Source organism: Eleutherodactylus coqui, chromosome 5 (assembly GCF_035609145.1).
Source record: "Eleutherodactylus coqui strain aEleCoq1 chromosome 5, aEleCoq1.hap1, whole genome shotgun sequence".
NCBI lineage: Eukaryota > Metazoa > Chordata > Amphibia > Anura > Eleutherodactylidae > Eleutherodactylus > Eleutherodactylus coqui.
In genome coordinates, this window is record NC_089841.1 from 142,660,213 (window position 1) to 142,685,990 (window position 25,778).

A 25,778-nucleotide genomic window follows, 5' to 3' on the forward strand; every position below is an offset into this window, starting at 1 on the left:
ATCAAAGGCGACCTTTCAACTCAAAGGCTCTCAAGCCTCTCTTTTTCACAATCCAGCTTTCCCTCATGGGGCCAGGCTCTGATGCAGCAAGTATGTGATAACATTGTTTACTTGCTGCGTCGCCAATTGCCATGCACTATCTTGGTGTATGCACGCGTAATACACGCCAAGATAGAACATACACTTGCATTTAAAAATCGCAGTATTTCACACAATTCGTGTGAGCAGCGACATGGCCACCTGTGACAGATTGATATAGCATATTCTGCATACAGAACTTGCACACGGAATACGCTGTAACAATACGGTTTGCAGAAGACTGCCATTGGATGAAGCACATTCTTAAGCTGGCAGGAACCAGATGATACCCATTCGTCCAATATAGCTACCAGCGCGTCTTTGCCCGTTTCTCTACACTTCAAGCACCAGCCCTAATTAAAACTCTCCTGCCTACAATACGTTCAGCTGTCTTTCTTCTTAAGGACCACCTTTGGGACCTACCATCTACAACCCTCACCAACTCCAATAGAAGACATATCTGAAGAAAAATCCTCCCACCCACACCCTCTCCAAAACTTATAACATTCTTCTGGCATAAATTACATCAGATCTTGGGAGGCAAAGTTGTCTTTGGCGGTTTCGGCCGAAAGATTTAGTTTTCTCCCACAAACTGCCAATGGCTTGCATCGCGCAAGGAAAAAGGAAAACACCCAAACTGCTCACTAGGTGGTACAAATGTCCCAGCCTCATTCATCCAACAGTATCAGGCTCCTGCTAGCACTGTGGCTCTGGGTTGGGAACCATGCACCACATTTCGTGGGACTGTCCGGCTCTTCGTGATGTTTGTAACATGGTTTTCCAGATATACAAAAATGTTACAAATAGCTCAGTAGATGCGCCTCCCAATTAGCTCTGCTCTCCATTATTCCTGGCTCTTTTGCCCAGATAAATGAGGGTATACAACATTTCCCGACAGCAGCACAAACTGTAATTCCTCATTAATGGTGAAGCCCTCTTCTTCGGACAGAGCTGAAATTGATCCAAGAGTTGAATTATTTAATGCATATGGAAGTAGTGGCGGCTGACAATGGCCGTCCTTTCAAGATTTCAAAGATTTTCTAAGCTCGCTGGAGTGATCAAATGCAATGTTGTCCAGAATGCCCACCCAAGGCAGTTTCCTTCTCTACCTGCACACTGCCCCCCTTTTCCCCCCTTTCTCCCTCTCCTGGTCTTTTTTACCTATCTTTCTTTCTTCTTCTCTGCATACTTTACTCCCATTTCCTCAGGAAGTTTTTTTGTTATGATTAGAGATGAGCGAACATGCTCGTCCGAGTATTAGCATACTCAATGGTGCTAGTTACTCAAGGGATTACCACGCTGTGTTCAACCCCTCCCCTTATTACCACTTCCTGCTGTGACGTGCCAGCATGCGCACGTCCTTAGCAGTATGTGGCTGGCTGAGAGAGGGAGAAAAAAAAAAAGCGCTTAGCACCCGGCGGGTCCATTGCGAAAATGCTCAGGTCTCCCATTGACTTCAATAGGGTTCGTTACTCAAATAGAGCTCTCGAATATTACGAAAAGCTTGACTCGAATAACGAGCACCCGAGCATTTTGGGGCTCGCTCATCCCTAGTTATGAGGTTTCGATTTTTCGCTTCTAGTGTAATATTAGACTCTGTTTAGCAAATAACTATGTGAGGAATTACTTCTTTGTTGTCTATTATAAAGGGTTACTGTATATAGTCACAGGCCCAAATCAATTTTTACTCTAGACGTTATCTACATTCTGTCATCTGCCTGCGAGGACCACAGTGGACTTGTAAAGATCCTTCCTAAACGGACAATAAGGCTTATTTAGTGCACTCATTGTTGCAACCATAACAGTACTGCTTTAATTTTATGTAACTTTCTTTTTAGTTGCCCCTGTTCTATAATTCTAAAATCTAATAAGCAGATGAAACAAAAACTATATTTCAGAACCACAGCAATTCACTGAAAGAAGCAATTTTGTTGAACGGCACACTGGCAATATGTAAAGCCACCTTTTGTGTTCTACTTCAACCCAGTCCAGGATTCACAGCCAACCTGCTCAGCACTGCTGTATAATGTCCTCCATGCTGCTGCTGAGGGTGTATGACAGAGGAGAGTAGGATCTCCTCTTTATCGGTGTGTGTTGCATATGGGAAACATTAGAGCAGCTATTCTTCAACTAGCTCAGGGGAAACGCAGAATACAAGCCATACAATACTCACAACAGCTTATTCAGACAAGACATCTAAAAGTTTAGCTAGGTTTTAACATTGGCTCCCTAATATACACTGAAACACAGATAAAATACTGGTGAAATACACACTAGTGTAACAGAAGCCATGATATGTACTGTAAGTACACCTAGCTTGAGGGATTCGCTAAGTAATGCTTTTCAAGATAATAAACCTTATATTACTCAGCTTTAGAGCACTAATAAGCATGCGTTAGCTTGAAATAAAACAAAAGCTTAAGAACTATAAGACTGACAGAGCGCTGCAGGCCTAGGAGGCTCCCGCTGAGCCGAGACAGCTGGATTATTTGGGAGTACCATATTAGCTCATACACAGGTAAGAAGAACAAAACATTCAAGTTATGCCATCAAAGGACAGTAACGAGACGGTCCTCCCAGCAATAAAAGTTAATGAATACATGCTCCACCAGACAATCACTCTGCCTCGCCCTGGGGAGAACACCAGATACAGAGAGCAGCCAGCGATATGAAGCTAGTGCAGACGTCTGCCTGCCATTACACCACAGCACAACATAGTATCTTGGAAGCACTCGGTGCTGTACCAGGGAATAGACTTTCCTGCATTGACATTAGTTGTATAATTGAAAGTTTTTAAATGATTAATTAAATAACGCATGAGAACGGTTTTATTAACCTCTTCGTGACAAAGCCTGTTTGCACCTTAGTGAAGGAGCCAAATTTTGGAAATCTGACATGTGTCACTTTGACATAGAATAAGTCTGCAAAGTTTTTGCATATCCCAGTGATTGATATTTTTTCGCTACATATTGTACTTCATTTGGGTGGTAAAAAAGATCAATAGAATTTGTGAATATTTATTAAAAGTGTCAAAATAGGGAAAATTGTAGAAAAAAGGTCTTAACATTTTCAACTGTAATATCGCAAATACGTGCAAACATACTGTACAAATTTTTGCTAAGATATATATTTCTGTTTACTGTATACTTGCGCACATTTGAAAAAGGTTTTTTCATCGTTTTTTTTTTAACCGTTTAGGAGATGTATAAATTTAACATTACTTAACATTTTGAGGAACACTTTGTTTTCCTACACCGAGCCAAGATTGCAAAGGCTCATTGGTGTCAGAATGATAGATACCCCTACAAATGACCTCATTTTAAAAACTACACCCCTTAATGTATTCACTGAGGCATTTCATGAGTATTTTTACCCCACAATTTTTGTTTCAGCACTTAATGCAATACAAGAGAAAATAATAAAATTTCATATTTTTGCAAATATGTCAGTTTAAAGACATTTTTTTTCTATAGTGCACATGAAAATGAGGATTTAAACCCCAAAATGAATACCTGTGTTTGTCCTGTGTTCAGAAAGACACCCACTATGGCCCTAATCTAATGTCCGTATGCACAACGGGGCCCAAACTGAAAGGAGCATTGAAGTTCAACTGTATTTAACTTTTATGTGATCGCCATGATCCATTGGATAATGGCGATCACGTGACCATAGACCGCTCACAGCAGCCCTCGGTCACTGCTCCAAGCTCTCAGCTACCTTTAGTAGCCAGGATCAAGGAGATTTTTAATTTCCCAGGCCCTCCTCAGCTTCTGCGCTTGCGTCCGCCATTTTGCCAATGGTTGCATGCGCCAAAGTTGGCAAAAGGTCCATGGATAAAAATCCCATCAGGGGACATCAGTGGAGGCCTTAGGTAAGTAATTTCACATTCCCTCATGGATTGGATAACCGACAGGAGGTGAAATTTTTACTTTTTTTTTTCACGTGATCGCTGTTATCCATTGGATAGCGAATATTATAAGCCGGGTCGCTGCAGGGAGAACGGGTCTGTCTGCTTCCTTCAGTACATGAATGCGCCGGCCCAGTGAACAACTGATTGGCGGGGGTCCTGGGCAGCAGACCCCCAAGCAATTACTATTGATAGCCTATCTTAAGGACAAACCATCAATAGTCTACAATTTGACAACCACATTTAAAAGAATGAATAATGCTTTGCATTGAACTTCACAAGAAATGATAAAAGAGGTGCTTATACATCACAGGATATCAATGTAGTCAGGCCTCTGTGAAAGTTATTCATAGCCATTTTACGTAAGACAACATGTGATTGCATCAGGATGAGCGGCCAAGAGTATTCAGGACAGCAAACAATGTTGTTCCCTGGCAGACAGAGCAGACTTGTATTCAGAGGATGTGTGTCTGTGTGTTCACCTCTGAAAAGACACAGTAAACACAAACGATGGAGTGGATACATTCATTAAGTGGGTCTATATACAGGCCCAAATGCTTCAGTGCATTAATTGCATACAAGAAAAAAAAAAAGGAGATGCATCTGTACATAAGTACCCAGTCAGAGGTGGCACAGCAGGGCTAGTGTGTACTCAGGTTTGGCCTTCTGATAGGGAGGGCGGATTTATTAGGGTACCCACTAGCTGAGCTTTACTAATGCCCCCTGTCCACGGGTGTTGCGAAGTCCCGTGGCCAATCTCTGCTGCAGGAGCCGCCCAGAAGCAGAAGCCGGCAGACGAATCTCCGCCGGTCAGCCTATCTTACAGATATTCTGACCGCGGAGAATCATAGCAATTCGCAGCATGCTGCGAATTGCCGTCCACAAGCAGAGAATCGCAATGATTCTCTGCTCGTGGACATGGGGCCGGCGCTTTCCATAGCAACGCTATGGAAAACTTGAGATGGCGTGATTCGCCGGCAATTTACCACCGGCGAAATCACGTCCGTGGACACGGGCCTAAAGCTAGTCAAATGGACTGTGGTATTGTAGATAGATTTCAGCATCCCAAATGACAGCTGCTCCCGCACAGAACAGGCAGCAGACAGCCCTGTGCAAGGAATGATCCCCATGGTCCCCTCAAGAGGCTCCTACACCTACTTAGCACTTAAGCTGTAAGTGAACTGTAATCCATCAATTATTTTGAGCCATTAAGGGGGTTTTCCAGGACCCCAATATCCATGACTTATCCCCAGGATAGGTCATCGATATCAGATCGCCAGAGTCTGCCTCTCGGGACCACTGTCAATCAGCCGTTCGCAGAGACTACAGTGATGTAAGCGCTGCACTCTCTCTCAGGCGTGCAATGTCACGTTCATTCATCACAGCTCAGTCTCATGGAGTTGATTTGCTATAGCAGGCACGGCCAATAGAAAATGTACGGTGCTGTGCCTCATATGTAGTGAAGAGGGGGCAGCCTCTTCACAATCTGATTAGTAGCGCTCTGAGCGGCGGATCCCCGCGATCACATATTAAAGGATAGGTCATTAATATTGGAGTCCTGAAAACCCCCTGGACTGGGGACCGCCAAGGCTGCTCCTACATGTGTTCAGAAACTGCTACATCCGAAACCGCAGCATTTTAGGCCCCCTGTCCACGGGCGTTGCGTTATCCCGCGGCGGAGCTCCGCAATGATTCTCTGCTCGTGGACTGAGGGCTGGCGCTTTCCATAGCAATGTTATGGAAAGCCTCAGACAGCATGATTCGCCGGTGGTTTACCGCCAGCGAAATCACTGCCGTGGACAGGGGGACTTAGTGATTTTGCGTGGCATTTTTGAAAGCATGTTACAGCATTTCTGAACACAGTCCATTTTGATGGGTGATGAGGCGTGTTAAAAAGCACTAAAATGCACAAAGATAGAACAGGCAACGCTCGAAAACCAACCTGTTTGAGTGCGCGATGCCCCATATAAATTAATTTGTGGCGCTGTACCACAGTTAAGGTAACGCCATGCAAATTGAGGTAAAAAGCAGGCTGTGCGAGAGCAGCCTTATGCCTCCTGCACACGGGCAGAGTTACATTGTGAAATCCGGAGCGGGATTCCGCCTCCAGACTGCGCAGCAAATGCAGTTGAAATTATGCTATGGGAATATGCCATTTCCTGCCCGCTCGCAGGGAAGAAATCACAGCATGGTGTGATTTTGTGCGGGATACGCATAGCCAGCTTCCATTGAAGTCAATGAAAGCCGTCTGTCCCGCGGCCATTCTGCAATCATCATTGCAGAATGGACACGAGAGACACGACCTCACCATAGCAACGGTGCGGCGTTCTCTGTACTAAGGCATGTCAGCTGGCACATCGCAGCAGAGAAGACAGCGGGACAGTTAACACTGGGGTCACCGGTCGGGCACCAGGTCGAACTCCGCTTAGGGAATCCCGCATGAGGGGTCCGACCCGCCCGTGTGCAGGAGGCCTTAGAAGTATACACGTCATACACATGAATATCCGTCTAGAGCAGCTTATTCCACAATCCCCAGTGAAACACACATGCACCAGTCCGAGCATAGATGTTCATGGAAGGGGGGCTCGACTGACAGCAGTTATGTGTACAGCCGGGAATTAAAGACATGTCTGAATTAACAAATATACTTGTATTCTCCATTAAAGGGGTTTTACCAACTTTACAAGGCGTCCCCTATCCACAGGATAACTTGCTGATCGGTGAGCGTCTCACCGCTCAGAACCATGCCAATCTCAACAATGAGGGTCCGTGTCCCCTTCTGACTGTCACTGTGGGGGTCTCTTCTCCCCCAGCACTGACATCAAAATCAACCGAGTGCTGACCAAGCATGCGCACTCAGCACTCCATTCATTTCAATGGGACTGATGGAAATACCCAAGCGCTCGCTGCTCAGCTATCTCCCCAGGTCACTGAAAGCGAATGAAGCGTCAGCATGCTTGTGCAACCAGCACTCCAGTCATTCTCATGTCACTGTGGTGGGAGAAGTGACCCCCCCATAGTGAGGAAGATGGGGAACATGGAACTCCCTGTTTTTGAGATCAGCACCAATGAAAACCCGAGTGATCAGCAAGTTGTCCTCCATCCTGTGGACAGAGGATAATGCACAGTCTTGGTACAAGCCCTTTAAATAATTCTGCCGTATATTTTCTATATATGAATAAATTGACTGGTGGGTGTTCCCATTGTCTGCAGAGGGGCGTGATCTGCCATACTGAATGATTGGATAGTGTTGCAGGGTGCAAGTTCAACCCCAGTAGTCAGTTTATTCCTAAGTGTCCAAGTAGAAAAGCACAACCTACAGATGGAAGAAACGCTCATCGAGAATTCTTATTACATGGCGAGTATAACATTTACTAAGGAGGCTGAATTTGACACTCAAGTGCTTCCATAATTACTGCTTGCAGGGAGGACGAGCGCAGCCACTCCTGATACCTCTGATGTATATGGGCTTGTTCACATGGGCATATGAACACAAGTCTCGCAGCATTGTACTCATCGCAGCCCCTACGCTCTGCCAGCAGAAGAGCCGGCAGAGATGGCATATGGGCTGCAATTGGCACTACGCATGCCTGGGACCATGACTTTTTTTTCTTAGCCCCTGCTCTGTGCAGAGAGGGTCTGCGTATTAAACGCTGATCTTTCGCAGGCATTGCGCAGGGGCAGTGTTGCAATATGCAGCCCTTGAAAGGCTCTGTATGAAACACTGAGAAACAGAGCATGCAGCGATTTATGCGGATGTCCCCTCGTAGCTCCAACGCAGGTGTGAATGGAAGTATAAAAACTCCATAGACTTTCATTGCCTCTATTCACCATGTGTTACGGGAAGCACGTGTGCGTAATACGCGGTGGCAATACAACCGTGTGAATGAGCCGTTAGGTTGCTTTCACACCTGCATTGGGGTCAGTCCCGAGTTTCCATCTCTTTGCTCCATTTTTGGAGGAGGAAACTAAAAAAAAAAATTATAATAATCCGTTTTTCTTTTATTAATTTTAATGGGGTTTCACAAAAATGGAAAACAGACAGTTTCAGCTTATTTCCATTCAATAATTAAAGGGGTTTTCCCGCGCCGAAACGTTTTGTTTTTTTTATTCAATAGGTCCCCCGTTCGGCGCGAGACAAACCCGATGCATGTGTTAAAAAAAAAAACGTTTAGTACTTACCCGAATCCCTGCGCTGCAGCGACTTCTTCCTTACCTTAGTAAGATGGCTGCCGGGATCTTCACCCACGATGCACCGCGGGTCTTCTCCCATGGTGTACCGTGGGCTCTGTGCGGTCCATTGCCGATTCCAGCCTCCTGATTGGCTGGAATCGGCACAAGTGACGGGGCGGAGCTACGAGGACCAGCTCTCCGGCACGAGCGGCCCCATTCACCAGGGAGAAGACCGGACTGCGCAAGCGCATCTAATCGGGCGATTAGACACTGAAATTAGACGGCACCATGGAGACGAGGACGCTAGCAACGGAACAGGTAAGTGAATAACTTCTGTATGGCTCATAATTAATGCACGATGTATATTACAAAGTGCATTAATATGGCCATACAGAAGTGTATAACCCCACTTGCTGCCGCGGGACAACCCCTTTAATTTAGTTGGTTTTTTTTTACGGGAAAAAAATAGTGCAATTTGCAGCGTTTTTCTGTAAAAAGAAAAAAAAACAAAGGAAACCTGACAGAACAGAAGCCTTTACATTATTTTTTAAACCCTATCAAAGTCGATGGGGGAAAAAAGTGGATCGCTTTTATTCCCCTGGTTCTCTACTCCAAAAACGGAGCAGGTGTAACAACCGCCCACATCAGAGGGGTCCGGGGGGCTGCGCTGGTCCTCCCTGCAAGCAGCAATTATGGAAACACTTGTGTCACATTCAGCACAACAGGAAAGGAAAGTAACAAGCGAGGAAGCGGCTCATCCTGTCACTAGAAGATGCAACAATGTATCCTCAGCACTGCGGGCATAGCACCACTCCTGTATACACCGTGCGGACTACAACTCCCAGAACATCCCCCAGTACTAGAAGCCACAATGTATCGTCAGCACTGCGGACATAGCACTACTCCTGTATACACCGTGCGGACTACAACTCCCAGAACATCCCCCAGTACTAGAAGAAGCCACAATGTATCCTCAGCACTGCGGGCATAGCACCACTCCTGTATACACCGTGCGGACTACAACTCCCAGAACATCCCCCAGTACTAGAAGCCACAATGTATCGTCAGCACTGCGGACATAGCACTACTCCTGTATACACCGTGCGGACTACAACTCCCAGAACATCCCCCAGTACTAGAAGAAGCCACAATGTATCCTCAGCACTGCGGACATAGCACTACTCCTGTATACACCGTGTGGCGGACTACAGCTCCCAGCACACCTGCCAGTACTAGACGAAGCCATAATGTATCTTCAGCACTGCTTCTGTATACACCGTGTGGCGGACTACAGCTCCCAGCACACCTGCCCGGACTTGCAGGGACGCAGCGCGGTCCGTCCTCCTCGCACAGCCGCGGCGGTTTCCAGCAACGGCCTTTAACATACTTTAACCCTATGCGGCCCGGCCAGTGTTTCTCCCCGTGCTGCGTGTAGCCGGGTGACCATGACGGCCATGATACAGAAGGAAGGAGGCTGGAGGTGACAGGCTCCGGTACCGCGGTGCACTCTGGGTGCGCGGTAATGCACGGCCTGTCCTCCCAACCCTGAAGAAAGGGGAGGCGGCTGCTCTCCCGGCACCTACGGAGGTGTATGGTCTCCAGGAGGAGTCCCGCGCAGAGGTTATCCGCGGCGGATACTCACCGTGTCCCGGCCGCTCTCCTCTCCCCGGGCCGCCGCGCACCTCACAGGCACCAGCTGGGGAGCGCGAGCCTCTGTGTCAGCAGCAGCAGCAGGCGAGGGGCGGGGCGCTGACGTCACCGGCCGCTAAGGATTGGCGAGAGCCTAGGAGCCGCGTATACCGGGAGCTGGAGGGGCCGTGCGGGTCGTCACGTGGTCTGTGTGCTGGGTGAGAGGATGGAGGAGCGGCCGGTACCAGGACAAGTTCAGCTGCTGTGTGTCCAGTGCAGTCAGCACTGCAGTATATGAGGCTCCATAGTGTGACCAGCACCTCCACATTGTAGCCAACCGCCAGGACAGTTGTGTAGTTGGCTCACAGGGCAGCGGTCTGCGCTGCCAGGGCATGCTGGGAGGTGTAGTTCACAAGAGCTGCAGGAGACCACTGGTGCAGTTATGAACCCTCAGCTCTGAATGTAAACCCTATCCTTCCTATTCACTGACAGCAAACATGTTGAAAACTGAAGAAATGAAATTTACAGAAAAGCTGGTGGATATTTAGGGCCAGACACGGGTAGGTGGGCACAGGGTGGCATAGGGCTGTCAAAGCTCAACACATTATCCACAGTGCTGCTGATGCCTTATAGTCCCAGGGGCGACTATCACCTAAATAAGCAGTTTCCAGAGATAGTCGTCCCTTGTACACATGCGGAGCGAGAAATCACCCAATAGTCACTAGTTGTTTCATTACAGATCACTGAAACAAAGCGAATAGCGAACAACTTTTCGCTCAGTGTGATCAGGAGTTGTTCAAGTCTTTGAGCAACTGCCTGTTCAATGTGAATGTAGGCGGGGGCTGGAAGAGATCTCCGGTGTGTTACACCTCCAATCACTGAACGACTGTTGTGAAAGCATAGGATCAATAAACATTGGATGCAAGGAGTGATCGTTGTCCACAGCTCCCCATGCACAAAGATGGCCATATGCTTGATTTAACTTTCTTTCATCTTTGTTCTGTTTCTGATTCTGCAAACTTCTTTCTCCCGCTCTACGATCATAGCTTCCTCTCCTTCAGGCCAGATTCACACGGGCGTACGTATGATTACTGCATATTAAGTATGCGCTGTATGCCCGTGTGATATGCGGCAACTCACAGGCCATCAATGACATTGCCGTACGCAGTTCTCACATTAGTGTGTTGAAATTGCATAATACGAAAGTGCAAAAAAGAACGCAGCATGTTCAATTTAGCGTGATAGAAGCCGTTATCGCCTATAAGTGCGAATTTACGTGTACCCACATTGCGTATGGGCAGCGCAGGAAATATGAACAGAAAAATAAACCAGGTGGACTGCGCATGAAGCATGTGTGAGATAAGCTGTCAGGTGCAGTACAATTTCGCCGCCATACACTGCAATACGCCAGGTCATTGCCGACTCCAAAGCAGTTTTAACTTTTTTTAACCTAGCTGTTGAGTACTGCGATAAAACTCTACTGTACTCCCCTTGACTTGACCTTCAGGGATGCAGACCGCAGCAAACATGGCTCACACCTCAAACATGTTTCCTTTGCAATGCTATAGATATGCGGAACACATGTGGAGAAAATCACAAACGTCAGCAGATTTCCTCCACTACAAATTCATGCTCAGAACTAACAGCTTTGCCCCTCACCTTGCCAAACTACTTCCCCTCTCATCTCCTCAGTATCCAATAATCCAAAGCGACTCTTTGACACTTTTCACTCCCTCCTCAGCAGTAAAGTACAGCCCCCTATGATGGATCTTAATGCTGAAGATCTGGCGGCTTATTTCAAAGAGAAAATTGACAACATCTGGCAGGAAACAACTTCCCAGTCCCCGATTCGCTTTGATCCCCTTTTCTTCTGCACCTCCTTTAGTTCACTCTCAGCATTTGACCCAACAACAGAAGTCTCCAGGCTCTTCTCTTCGTCTCACCCTACTACCTGCATTACTGACCCTGTTCCTTCACACATCTTCAAGTCCTTCTTCCCGGATGTCGTCGGTCTTTAATCTCCCCTTCATCTCCAAACTCCTGGAACGTCTGGTCTGCTCTCTCCTAATAATCTCTCTCTCCGATAACTCTCTTCTTGATCCCTTAGGCCTCCTTCACACGGGTGACACCGTATCGCTGCCAGAAAATCACAGCGATATCGCATCACTGCAGCGTACGATATCGCTGCGATTTTCTCTCAGCAATACTGCGATTTTGTAGCGCTACAAAGTCGCATGTGACGCTACAAAATCATGCGACTTAGTAGCATCTGCTACTGTCAAAGTTGTATCGCATCGCATGCAAACCACATTTTCGTGCGATGCAACGGAGAGGAAGGCTCCATAGAGAAACATGAACTACAAGACCTCGCGTGTCGCGGGCATATCGCCGGACCTGCGAGGTTTGTGTGTCGTTTTGTAGCATGCTACAAAACATCTCATGTGTGAAGGAACCCATAGGAAACCATGGGCTTCTCATACATGCGATTTGTAGCATCGTAGCAATGCTACAAAATCGCGTGACTTTTTCGCCCGTGTGAAGGAGGCCTTACAGTCTGGTTTTCACTCTCTCCAATCTACAGAATCCACTCTTACTAAAGTGTGAAACAATCTCCTGACTGCTAAATCGAATGGCAACCGTTCTACTGATTCTTCTGGATCTTTCTGCTGCATTTGAAACTGTAAATCACTAAGTACTCAACATGCTTCGCTCTTTTGGCCTCAAGGATACTGTGCTCTCCTGGTCTTGCTCCTACCTCTTTTTCAACTACATGGCCTCCATTGGACAAACTATCAGTAGATTTTGGTTTCAAGAGAATGGACTGCAATGCAATACCAGGCACAGCCATTTTACAATGTACAGCCCTGTGCTTGGTATGGACTGAAACAACCTTGGTGTGGTGGCCACTTAAAAACACCTGATTGGTGGTTACTAAGAAATGAACCACCACTGATTTGATATTGATGACTTATCCTTTGTTCACCGCAACTACCTTAAGAATAGGTGGTTATAGAGTCAAAATGCCCCATATGTGCTGGATCTACTAAAGTTCCTTCAGCTCTTTGGAATCCCATCCCAAATTTAACTAGAAGGGCTATGCCTGATCCCCACCTCTGCATCTTAATGACTGACCAGGTTTTCTGCTTGGCAGTGAGCCTGGGATGGCAGCACCTTCCTCGCTATATGCGTTGTAAGTCATTGTGTCACTCACATAATGTTCCGAGGTGAACATGTTTCCTTCTGGGTGTATCTACTACCTTCTCATTTGTTGCTACATGCTGTCCGATGAACCACTGTGCACTTGTTTTTCCACAGTATTTGTGCATGTCATATCAAAGGGAGACTAGATTTAATCCAGACACAAAGTAACAAATGTCTAAACGTGTTTTAAATGAATCTTAAACATCTGTACCCATAGTCTGCTTCTTGATCTGCCATCACAATGCATACCCTTGTGTTCTTTGCCATTTCAAAGGTGCACATGCACAAGCTCTACTGGGCATATTCCTGCTAGCTGCATAGGTTAAAGCATTCTAAGGAAAAAACAAATTCCAGCAAGGAGCCAATGTGACGTGTATAACAACTTCACTAAATAATTAGTGACATTACTGGATCTCCACAGAAGCTTGAAAATCCAGCCGTGTAACCCAAGTGTCTGTTGCTAGGAAATGGGCCAAACATATGAGAGCTTCTGCTTACCAAACACCATCAGCGACAAAAAAGATTTCCCATTAATGTAAATGCCTATAATAAATTCCTTTGTTTAAAAAAAAAACACACACACACAACTTGGTAAAGTACTGTATTAAAAATATGGTGTAGTCTCTGAAATGTAACTGTACCTTGAGCTTAATTCCAGAATATGAGAATAACACACAACCTTCATACTACTTCCAGGCCAAATCTGCAAAATTGGCTGCTTCTCTTTTCTTCCTTGTATATCGCTCTCCAATGCTCTTCTCATGTTCGGAGGGGAGTCTTCTCTCCTGGCCAAGGTAAGTTCTGCTTATCACTGCGCATGGTCGGCTGCTTCCATTGACTTCAATGGAACACAAAGAAATGAAGTAAGGTTGGTTCCATCCTAGTTTTGTACTCCATGTAGAAAACTGGAGGAGAGTGTTTTTCTGCCCAGTGTAAAAGACTGACAGCGATTGAAACTATGTGAGATGGAGACCAAAGAGGTCTCCATTTCACATATTTTCCCCTATAGTGCTGTCCAAGTTCTGTCCTGATTTCCATCCCCATGCAGTTTCCTGCACAGTAGATGGAGAGCAGGGACTGAACCAGTGCTGGATTAAACAGTGCAGTCTGAAAGAAACCTAAATTCTGTCTTTAGCACAGAGAGGACACAGAATGAGGAATGCACCACCCTACCCTCATTACAGACAATACCAGATTGTCAATATTAGGTCACATTAGGCATCTCTGAATTGGGGGACGTATATGACAACAATGTAGTTATTATATTCACCCAGTTGTGTGAAAAACTGCAGGTACCTCAACTTCAATGGTTTCGATACTTCCAGCTACGACATGCTATAAATATCCAGTTTTCTTTGGTTACCATCCGAATATCAAAATACCCTATAATTGGTATACTCAGGTACCAAGAGCCAAAAGGCCTAATATCAGCGCTCTATACCCATATACGCTCAGCTAGATAAATGGCAGTCTTGTATCCCTTTACTAACTACTGAAGAATAGACAGATATATTGGAATCCGGAAGTAGTGGTGGAGCCAAGATACAGGGTGTTTGACAGGAATTTGACACCCCCTGTTCGTGATTGGCTGCACACCTGTCTCCAAGTCCTGTAGGCGCCCTCGGCCTTCCAGCAGCGCTGAGCGTTATGGCCTCTGCTCCCTTTTAGCGGTCCCGCAGTGACTCTCCCTGGCGCCTGCATTGTGCCCCCTCCGTCCCCATGACCTGGGCCGCCATGGAGGAAGGTGAGAACCAGCAGTCGGCATTTGTCAGCGCTGCTGTGGCAGATGTCAGCTCTGGCCGTGCAGGTAGGTGACAGCCGGCGGTCGGCACATGTGAGTGGTGCTGAGCGGCAGGTGGGGGGGTCCAGTGTAATCAGCGGAGCAGGTTGCCAGCAGCGGTGCGCGGGTGTATGTTCTCCGGCCACAGTGTGCATACATTTGTGCCTGCCCTGGAGGGTTACGGATTAGTTTTCCTGTTAGCCTTAGATTATTTGCTGTCAAAGCTTCCATGTTACCAATGTAATATGGAAGCGTTGACAGCTAATAAAGTAAGCCTAAAACAAACAGGAATCCCTAAGCGTAACCCTCCAGGCCAGGCAAAAAGCAATCCACATACATCTGGTAGGACCTAACTGAAGGTAGCCAATCGAAAGCTAGGGGTGTGACAGGTGTTTCTGCATCCAAACTCCTAGCTTCCGTGGCGTCAAGATGCAATAATATCGTGGAATCCTATCTGATGGTATCCCCAGCTGTTAATAAATGAATCCAACTCTATATTATTTACCAGTCTTATCTGACCCCAGTGCATTTCCACAAAATGGGTAAAACTCCAACATCAGCCTGTGACAGATGCCATCAACTCAATGCTGATTTCTGGCATTTGATATGGGACTGCTCTTATATAACAAGTTTTTGGTCTGAGGTTATCAATTTTATATCCCAACTCTTACATCAACCTTTGAACATAAATCTAGAACCAAAGATTGTGTTGTTCGGCCTATTTGATGAGGAACATTGGCTACATTAACCGCAAATATTTACACCCTGAAATAGTATTTTTAGCTTGGAAAACTATTGCCATGAAGTGGATGGCGGTGGAATCACCCTCTTTGGCAAGTTGGAAAGGGCTGGTCAGTACAATTATCCCTTATGAAAAAGTCATATACCAACATAGGGGCTGTCCTAGCAAGTTCCTAAAAACATGGGGCTCTTGGTTGGGTGCACATTCCACACTATACACCAACTGACGGTTAACTTCCCCCTTGGGAGATTTTATATCCCTTTGTCCTTTATATGCCAGTAACTTTACATTTGAGTTCAGGTTTGAATGTTTTTTAGTCTACTGATTTATTAAACACTGTATAATAACAGAAACAGTGTATTTTTGATACTGTACTATTGTCAGTTACAATAATTAGGAAAACACAATACTCTGTTTTTGTAAGCAACTTCAGTGTTACATTATTGTGTACTGTCTTTGTTCAACAATTGTCTTAAATAAAACAAATTAAAAAAAAAAAAGAATGGAGAATGCACAGTCCGGTCACATGGACAGTCAATCAAAGACGTGCATGAATGAGAAAACCTACCTGGTAGTGCTGAGTATCACTTGGGAGAGGATTTGATGAGGAAAAAAATAATTTAGGCAAGGTGTTTGGATTTTGTTAAAAATATATTAAAAAGGGAAGTGTTTTTATAAGAATTACCTTAACCCCTTAAGGACATCACCTATTATAGCCATAAGGACGCAATGATTACTTAGGGATTTTCATCTCCACTTTTCAAAAGCCATCAATTGTTGGGTAACTATAATGTAATGTAAAACTTTTAATAATTTTTTTTGTAGGGCAGGGAAAAAAAACATTTTTTCTGCCTTTTTTATTACAGCCTTAATAAATGACATGATCATTTATTTTCTGGAGATTGGTGCAAATATAACAATACCAAAATTCATTTTTTGTAGGTTTTTCCACTTTTACACAATAAAAATCTTTTTTTTTTGGATAGCATAATTTTTTTTTTACATTGTTGCATTCAAAACCCTATAACTTTTTTATTTTTTCATAGACGGAGCTCTGTGAGGGCTTGCTGTTTGTGTGACAAGCTGTAGATTTTATTAGTACCTTTTGGGGGTACATACAGCCTTTTTGATCACTTTTATTGTGTTTTCTTGGGAGGCAAAATGAACAAAATAAAGCATTTTGCCTCAGTTTTTTTAGGGTTCTTCTTAATGGTTTTTGCCATGCAAGATAAATAGTGTGTTCAATTTAATTTACAGGATGCGAAGATACCAAATATGTTGGGGGGTTTTTAAAACATTTTTAGCTTTTTTATATAAATAGCGGAAAGTGCACAAAAAAGGGAATGTTTATAATCTTTGTTACGTGATTTTTTTTTTACAATTTTTAACATTTTTTATGGTCTTGTAAGGAACTTTAACCATTGCTTACAATAGCGATCATAGGTAATGGCAAGGCAGGACACCAGTATCTGATGTCCGATTGCTATGGCAACCCATTGGTCCTCCGCCATTACATAGTGGCGAGTCAATGACGGCACAGAGGGAACACGCTTTCCCTGTAAACCCTTTACATGCCGCAGTCTACTTTGATACAACACTTCCGCTGATTTTAATGGGGCCTGGCAGACCTGTGCTCGAACATGGTATTTTTGAGCACTGTCTGCTCTATTTTCGTGAGTTTTCACATTTTTTAATGCACCCCGTCACCCATAACAATGACAGGGTGCGTGAAAAAGCGCTGTTGAACACAGTAACCTGCATTTGAAAACGTTAATCAAAATCGTGGTAAAACTGCCACTTTTGAAACACGCAATTTTACCGACACTGTGTCAGAGAGTGGCCCTATACACCCCAAAATGGTACTAATAGAAACTACAGCTCAATCTGCAAAAACAAGCCTTCTTCATTTGGCCCCATCTAGAGAAAAATAAAAATGCTATAGGGATTAAAAGATGTCAATAGGTAGCGATTTAAAAAAAATATATCTTTTTTAAGTAGTACAATAAACAAAAAAAAAAATAAAATATATATATATATATATATATATATATATATATATATATATATATATAAATAAATTTGGTATTACTGTAATCATACTGATCCATAAATCATTTTTATTGCATTAAAAACCAGCTCCTCGCCTCTTAAATTGTGCAATTGTGTTTTTTTCTGTTTCACACCACTGTCAAATTTGTTTTACTTTTTGTACATATTATCTGGCAATTAGGTGGTACTATTAAAAAATATGACCCGCCACTGCAAAAAACTAACAGACCCACATATGGCAAAATCGAGAAAAAAATTAAAAGTTATGATTTTTGGAAAGTGGGGAGAAACAAGTAAAAAAGAAAAATCTCTGCTCCTGACAGACTTTGCAGTAGAGCAAAGTATTTGGTTTACATTTGTGGTGGTACTTTTATATTGTTAGAACAATCGCCATTAAATATTTTACCCAAATATATGTGATATAAAGAAAGACTGATTTTACTTGAGAACATATGATAAGTCAATTTCTTGAAAGAGTTTTGGTGCTTAACATATGTGCTCATAAACTGCATGCATGTGTTTTTTACTTGATTGGATTACAGGACTATTGATTGCCTTTGTTTGATGTAGACTGAAGCTGGCACAATACCTGCATACAACAATGTAACAATAACTTCTGCTGCATGAAGTTATTGATTTCTTTTCCCTCCCTGTTTGAGGCTTGGCAGATGATGTGAGAACACATGCATTTGAATGATTGTGTCTTGTATATAGGCATATTCTGAAGGTATGGCGCCCACATTATGTAAAGTATGTGCTCTTAATAGAACCTCTACAAAGAAAGTATACATTTTTGCAAGATTATGCAATTGCAAGAAAAGGTAAGTGGACACTAAGGCCTCCTTCCCACGAACGGATTTACGCCGCGTAAATTCGCGGCAAAAATCCGCTGCGTTGCCCCCTGCTATTAGGTTCTATTGAACCTAATAGCACAATGCTCACGATGCGTAATTCCACCGCGGAATTACGCACCGTGAAATCTCCCGTCCTCACCTGCAGCATGTTCTATTTGCCGCGGGTGTACGCGCTGACGGCTTCCATTGCAGTCAATGGAAGCCGTCCGTTCACGCTATCTCCCGCTGCAACCAGCGGAAGATAGCATGAAAAAACGCTTCCCCGCGTCATGTGACGCGGTGGGCGTGTCACATGACGCGACGGCGGTGGGCGGGGAAGCGTCTTCACGCTATCTTCCGCTGGTAAGTATGGGGTCTCTGGGGGGCGCCGTGACGGGCTTCACTGCGGAATATTACGCGGCGGAGCCCGTCACGCTCGTGTGAAGCCGGCCTTAGGCTGGGTTTACACAGGACGGATTTTCCGCGGAATTCCCCTGCGGCAAATCCACCTGCGGCCGCTATTCCCGGGATTAGCCAACCATGTGGACAAGATTTGTCAAAAATCTTGTCCACACAGGGCGGACAATCCGTAGCGGCAAAGGCGGCGCTGTGTCGCGGATTCTCGGGACGCAGCATGTCAATTCTTTATTTTTTCCTTTCTATGCGAGAGCCGGCCACAACAGAAAAGCAAGCAGCGAAGCTGCTGCAAAGCCCGTGCCTAAGTGCTGCGGGATTTGGAGCTGCGCTTATCCCGGATTTTTTTCGCTGCGGCAAAACCGCAAGATTTATGCAGTGAAAGCGTCCTGTGTGACCTCAGCATTACATTGATTTTAGAATTGATTGCCATTAAAATGTGATCTGACTGTTATCCATGTCACAATTATACACAAAACTGATTGTCTTCTGCATCCTCCGCTCCCAGCGCTCGGCTGTATAACAGCCGGCGCTCGGAGTGGGGAAACAGCTATATGCAGAAGACAAGCGGGGACACCCGGCTTGTCTTCTGCATCCTCCGCTCCCAGTGCTCGGCTGTATGACAGCCGGTGCTCGGAGTGGGGAAACATCTGGATGCAGAAGACAAGCGGGAAGACCCTGCTTGTCTTCTGCATCCTCCACTGGGAGCGCTCGGCTGTATAACAGCTGGGCAGTCCCAGCGGGGAACAGCTGTATGCAGAAGACAAGTGGGGACACCCGCTTGTCTTCTGCATCTTCCACTCCCAGCGCTCGGCCGTATAACAGCTAGCGCTCGGAGTGGGGAAACAGCTGTATGCAGAAGACAAGCGGGAAGACCCTGCTTGTCTTCTGCATCCTCCACTGGGAGCGCTCGGCTGTATAACAGCTGGGCAGTCCCAGCGGGGAACAGCTGTATGCAGAAGACAAGTGGGGACACCCGCTTGTCTTCTGCATCTTCCGCTCCCAGCGCTCGGCCGTATAACAGCTAGCGCTCGGAGTGGGGAAACAGCTGTATGCAGAAGACAAGCGGGACACCCCGTTTGTCTTCTGCATCCTCCGCTCCCAGCGCTCGGCTGTATGACAGCTGGCGCTCGGAGCGGGGAAACAGCTGTATGCAGAAGACAAGTTGTATGTGTCCTCCGCTGGCAGTGCAAGGTGATCACTCATCTTTGAGCGATCATCTTGCGCTGTAAATGACACAACGATGATCGCTCAAAAGTCGCTTGAGCGACATCTTTTGAGTGATTATCCTTGTGTGTAAATGGGGCTTTAGACTGTGTATGTCTTTTATTGAGCACATTGATTAAATATCACCAGTGCAGGGATAAAAAGTAAGTGAACTCTTGAATTTTATAACCCACAGATCCCACCTTAGTAGCAGTCATCTCTACCAAACATTTACTGTAGCTACAAATAAAATTTATACATTGAAATGAAATTTTAGACCATTCTTTCCTGGAAATGTTTTTCAGTTCATCAATATTTCTTTGATGCCTTGTGTACACAGTCCTCTTCAGGTCATGCCACAGCATCTCAATACCGTTAGTCCAGATTCACACAAGCATATGCGTATTTGCCTGCACATTTGCGCCACAGTCTTATGCATCAGGTGTTGCATATTTATGTGCGTGAATGCGGTTTTTATTGTACTTTTTGCGTGTGCAAAAAAATATGAAACAATCTTTTTGATGTGCTTTTCAATTGCTGTCAAAAAACACATTTGAAAAACCACATCCGTTTTAACCATGAATTGCCGCTGTTTCTTATGCAGTTCTTGGCTGTGCGTCTGCTGCAGCTGAAGCACATGGTTTGAATATGCTTCACCTGTAGAAGCAGTGTAGTCCAAAACCACATGACAAAAGTGCTGTGATTTGCGGTACAGCATATGTAGTTTTTAAAATGCTGCTTTGACATCAATTAAAAACAATCAAAAACTGTGCCGAACTTAAATAAAAATGTGGATAAAGCATCCTGTGTAAAACTAGTCTTAGGTATTATGTCCACAGGTGGATCGGATTCCGCATGCGGATTTCCGCAGCGGGAGACCTGCGGAAACCATTTGCAGATGATCGTGGATGTTATGGTTTTTCTGCGCAGATGTAATGGTTTTTCCATGCGGATGTACGTGGATGCAGAATGTATCATCCTCGCGGAAAAGAATACGCAACCCCACCTCGCTTATTGAATTTAACCATGAAATCTGCAGTGCATCCGCAATTTTATTTGCGGATGCACTGCGAATAATCCGCACCCATTGACTTCTATTGAGCCCATCCGCAAAGGAATTCACACTGAAATGGAGCATGCTGCGATTTGTTTTCCGCACCAAACGGTCCACAAATCAAATCCACGTGTTCAAATTCAGTTGCGGATGCTAATGCTTCCCTATGGGCACTTTGAATTGCGGATCTTCTGCGCAGATGACCCGTGCAGATTCCGCAAATCAAATCCCCCTGTGGACTGTGGGCCTTACTTTTTCTCTCTACATTGTGATCTCAATAAAAGACATCATTGGTGCTAATGTTTCTGTGTTAATAGTTCAGTTAGATTGTGTTTATCTATAAGTGCTTTTACCCACTAGCTTTTTGTTAACGCTGCGATATCGCTGCATTTTTTTCAATGGGACGTTCTAATGTTAAAATTGCATTGCAGAAAAATCGCAAGTTTGTGCTTTTGCGATTTTTGTGCGCTGCTAATTTTAACATTAGAAAGCTCCATTGGAAAAAAATACAGCGATATCGCAGCATTATAAAAATGCTAGTGGTAAAAGCCCTCAGAGTGTGCTCCCATGTTGCAGGTCTGCTGAGGATTTTCTGTTCACAATTTTAGTACGGAAAATCTGCAGCATTTACGTTAGTAGCGAAATGGATGAGAGCTTAAAGGGGTTGTCATTAGAAAACAAAAATTCGATACTTTCCTATTCCTTCCCAGTCAGTCTTTTTACCGCTTCTCCCCTCCAATCTTCTCCTATCTTCTGCAGTTCCCCGGGTCACCTCACCCCCAGCCAGCCAATTCTTCTTCTTCTTCCGGTAACAAAGAGTAAATTTTCTGTAGTCTCATTCCTGAACTAATGACGTAGCCTACACTGCCTAGCAGGGAATGTCGAGCTACTGCCAAGACTGTGCATGCGTGCTGTCCCTCTGCAATAGCATATGAACGCTCACGGCGATAGACAGCGCGCATGCGCAGTCTATGCAATACATTGGCATTCCTTGCTAGGCAGTGAATGTTACATCACTTGTTTTGAACATTTTTTATTTAGTAGTAGGGAACACAGGAAATACATTACAATTATATTGCAACAGAATAATTTTGAGGGCTTCCGTCCCTCTTGTATGCAATGTTACATCACTTGTGACGTAACCTACATTGACCTGCAGGAAGAAGAATGTAGAGAAAGAACGTTCCATAACAAGAAGAAAAAGATCCGGCCGGCTTGCACTAAGGTGACCCGGGGGACTGGAGAAGATGCAGTAAGAAGACTGACAGGAGGGGGGGGGGGGGGGGGGGGGGAATAGGTAAGCATTGATTTTTTATTTTTATTTAAATAACTAAACCCTTTTAACAAATCTCACACATGCTGAAGAAAAGAAATCACGAAGACTCTGTAGCAGAATTGATCCATGGTGTAGATTTTAAATCCACAGCATGTCAATTTATGCTGTGGATTTTCCCAGCAGATTTCACCCTTGCAAAAAAATGAATCTGTGGCAAATCCTCAGCATTTCTGCAAGTAAATGTGTGTCAAAATATGTATCATTTGATGCAGTTTTTGCTGTTGTTAACTTTCAGCAGATTCACTGTGGATTTTCCACTCCCAAAGATCCATAGAAGACCCACCTTGTAGGAAATTACACTTAGGGCTTATCCATATCGGCCGCCATTTTCACAGGAAAGGCCATCAATAGTTGATAGGTTAGGGTCTGCCACCCGGGATCTTCATTTACCAGCTGTTTGCTGGGTTAGTGTGTGCAAAGCTGATTTCTGCAGGAAGCAGACAGCGCTGTTTTGCAGTTGCCAGGCTTTGTATTGCAGCCATTCACTTCATTGGAAACTTTGCCTGTAATACGACGTGTGGCCACTACAGTGAGAATGGAGCTGAGAACAGCTGATTGGTAGGGGTCCTGGGAGGTGGATCCTGCTGATCTACTATTGATGTCCTATACTCAGGATAGGCCATCAATAGTTTTCAACTGGACAACCCCTTTAACAGCTGAACATTTGTATATGAAGCAGTGACACAGAGTACACGCACAACAATCCACATGGGAAATTGACCTGCGGAAGACATTTTAAATCCATTCTTCCCAATTTTTGCTGGACATTTTCACCCCTTTCAGTGAGTAGGGTGAAATATGCAACAAAATTTGCATTTAACTCATACAGATATTACTTCTGATTCAATATTTGTACACAAAAATATACATAGACTTTTAGCGAGTACATTTTTTATATGCATTATTCTATATTGGTTATCCGTTTTTTCAACAAGAAATAACACAGCAGAAATTGATAGTTACTATTTGAATAAACAGATGGAAAACTATGCAAAACTGTGTGACTCACAGCAGTGTTAAGGGTGGATACTATTGTACTAAATTTAGGATGCCAACAGAAGTGTTGAAATTATTGCAGGTATTCAGCAGATAAAAAAGTCTGCGGAGATTTATGTTTAAAAGCTGTGAATAATGAACATTTCTAAAGCATTATCTGGAAAAGTAGTTTAGAAACATTCTTAGGACTTGTTCACATCTTCTTTCTCCTTACATCCAGGGGATCCATCTAAAATGGGATCAGGTTGGAACTCCTAGATGAAAGCTATGTCTGCCATTGTTGGAATCTGCTGATGTGGATAACAATAGGTCTCTGTTTCAGCAAGTATCAGTTAATTTCTGGCTGGCATTTAGTGCCAGAAAGCGTAACGTGGTCCAACATGTTTAGTAGTGTATAATTTATACGTGACTATTGATTGATTCTTGCATTTTGTTGCAGAGCACTGTGAACGTGCAGTGTAACATGACATACATGATATTTATTCATGATATACAAGCTCTTGCTACCCACTCGCTACTGATCAACAGATTCCTCTCTATGCGCAAGTAATATGGAATCAGCGGCTGGTGGGTGTGGAAGCCTATCTCATGAATATGCCGAACTTCTAATTCACAGTGCTGTCATTGCACTGCAACAAACAAACTGTGAATTTCAACAACAACAAATGATACACCAATTAAAAATCAGTGTATGTGTGTCACTGTTTTATCTTGGCCTTATTGAGGTTCCCTTTAATTATGCTGTTTTTAGTTTCTTGCAAAAAAAATAATATTCTGATCAGAAGACTTTACAATACAACCCGAGATTATGATGGGGACAGATTCCCTTAAAGGGGTTCTGACACTAGGAAAAATAATCAGTACTTACCTATTCCTCCCCAGACAGTCTTCTTACCCCCATCTTCTCTGCACCGATCTTCTCCTGGCTCCTCCAGTCCCCCAGGTCAGTGTTCACTGGCCTGCAAGAAGCAGAATGTCGAAAAATGGATGCTACATAACAGGAAGAAGAGGATTCGGCTGGAGGTAAGGTGACTCGGGGAACTGGAGGATCCAGGAGAGGAGAAGATGCAGTACGAAGACTGCCTGGGAAGGAATAGGTAAGTATAGATTTTCTTTTTCTACTGACAGAACCCCTTTAAATAAAACTATACTGACTTTTTGTCTGTCTATTGCTGCCGATGTCTGTACCACTATGCAGATAAGGAGCCATATGTAGCTACATGCAAATGAGCTCTCCAGTAGTAGCAAAAAGTTGTCATTATTTTAGAAGTAGGGGACCAGTACTCATATTTGGAAATTATCAAATAATGATTTTTTAAATTATTATTTATATATTTTTTTTATTTTTCAATATAACATGGTTATCAAAGTTACCCTGTTTCCCCGAAAATAAGACGCGTCTTATATTAATTTTTGCTCCCAAATATGCGCTACGTCTTATTTTCAGGGGGTGTCTTATTTCGCCGCGGCAAATCCATCTGTGGCCGCTAATCCCTCAATTGGCCAGCTTTGTGGACGAAATTTCTCAGAAATCTCGTCCACATGGGACAGCAAATCTGTCACGGCAAAGCTGGGAGAAGCCGGTGTTGCGGTGCGGATTCACCGGCCACAGAAACGGAAAAGCGTGCAGCCAGGTCGCTTCAAAACAAGCGGCTGAGTGCCGTGGGTTTTGAAGCAGCGCTTTCCCGGCGGAAATCTCGCTGTTTATCGCTGTGGCCAAACCGCGAGATTTCCGCTGGAAATACGCTCTGTGAGAACCCAGCCTTAAAGGGGTTGTCCCGTGAAAGCAAGTGGGGTTCAGCACTTCTGTATGGCCATATTAATGCACTTTGTAATGTACATCGTGCATTAATTATGAGCCATACAGAAGTTATTCACTTACCTGTTCCGTTGCTAGCGTCCCCGTCGCCATGGTGCCGTCTAATTTCAGCGTCTAATCGCCCGATTAGACGCGCTTGCGCAGTCCGGTCTTCTCCCTGGTGAATGGGGCCGCTCGTGCCGGAGAGCTGGTCCTCGTAGCTCCGCCCCGTCACGTGTGCCGATTCCAGCCAATCAGGAGGCTGGAATTGGCAATGGACCGCACAGAGCCCACGGTGCACCATGGGAGAAGACCCGCGGTGCATCGTGGGTGAAGATCCCGGCGGCCATCTTAGTAAGGTAAGGAAGAAGTCGCCGCAGCGCGGGGATTCGGGTAAGTAGTAAATGTTTTTTTTTTTTTAAACACATGCATTGGGTTTGTCTCGCGCCGAACGGGGGGCCTATTGAAAAAAAACAAAAACGTTTCGGCGCGGGACAACCCCTTTAAGAATTACACACAGGTTGCCTAACTCACACACAGAGCCATAAAAAAAATAAGGGCTGTAAAGTAACGTACCTGTCT

General features: G+C 44.7%; 1 protein-coding gene across 5 annotated transcripts in view; it reads right to left on the reverse strand.

Moving 5' to 3' along the window:
• Positions 1–9,913, reverse strand: part of CLIP1 (CAP-Gly domain containing linker protein 1) — a 108,824-nt gene extending 98,911 nt beyond the window's left edge. For all 5 annotated transcript variants that reach the window (XM_066603309.1, XM_066603307.1, XM_066603306.1 and 2 more), the window contains exon 1: positions 9,801–9,913. The gene's annotated coding sequence lies outside the window, so the exon portion shown is untranslated. The remainder of the gene's footprint in view (positions 1–9,800) is intronic.
• Between the last annotated feature and the right edge of the window lie 15,865 nt (positions 9,914–25,778).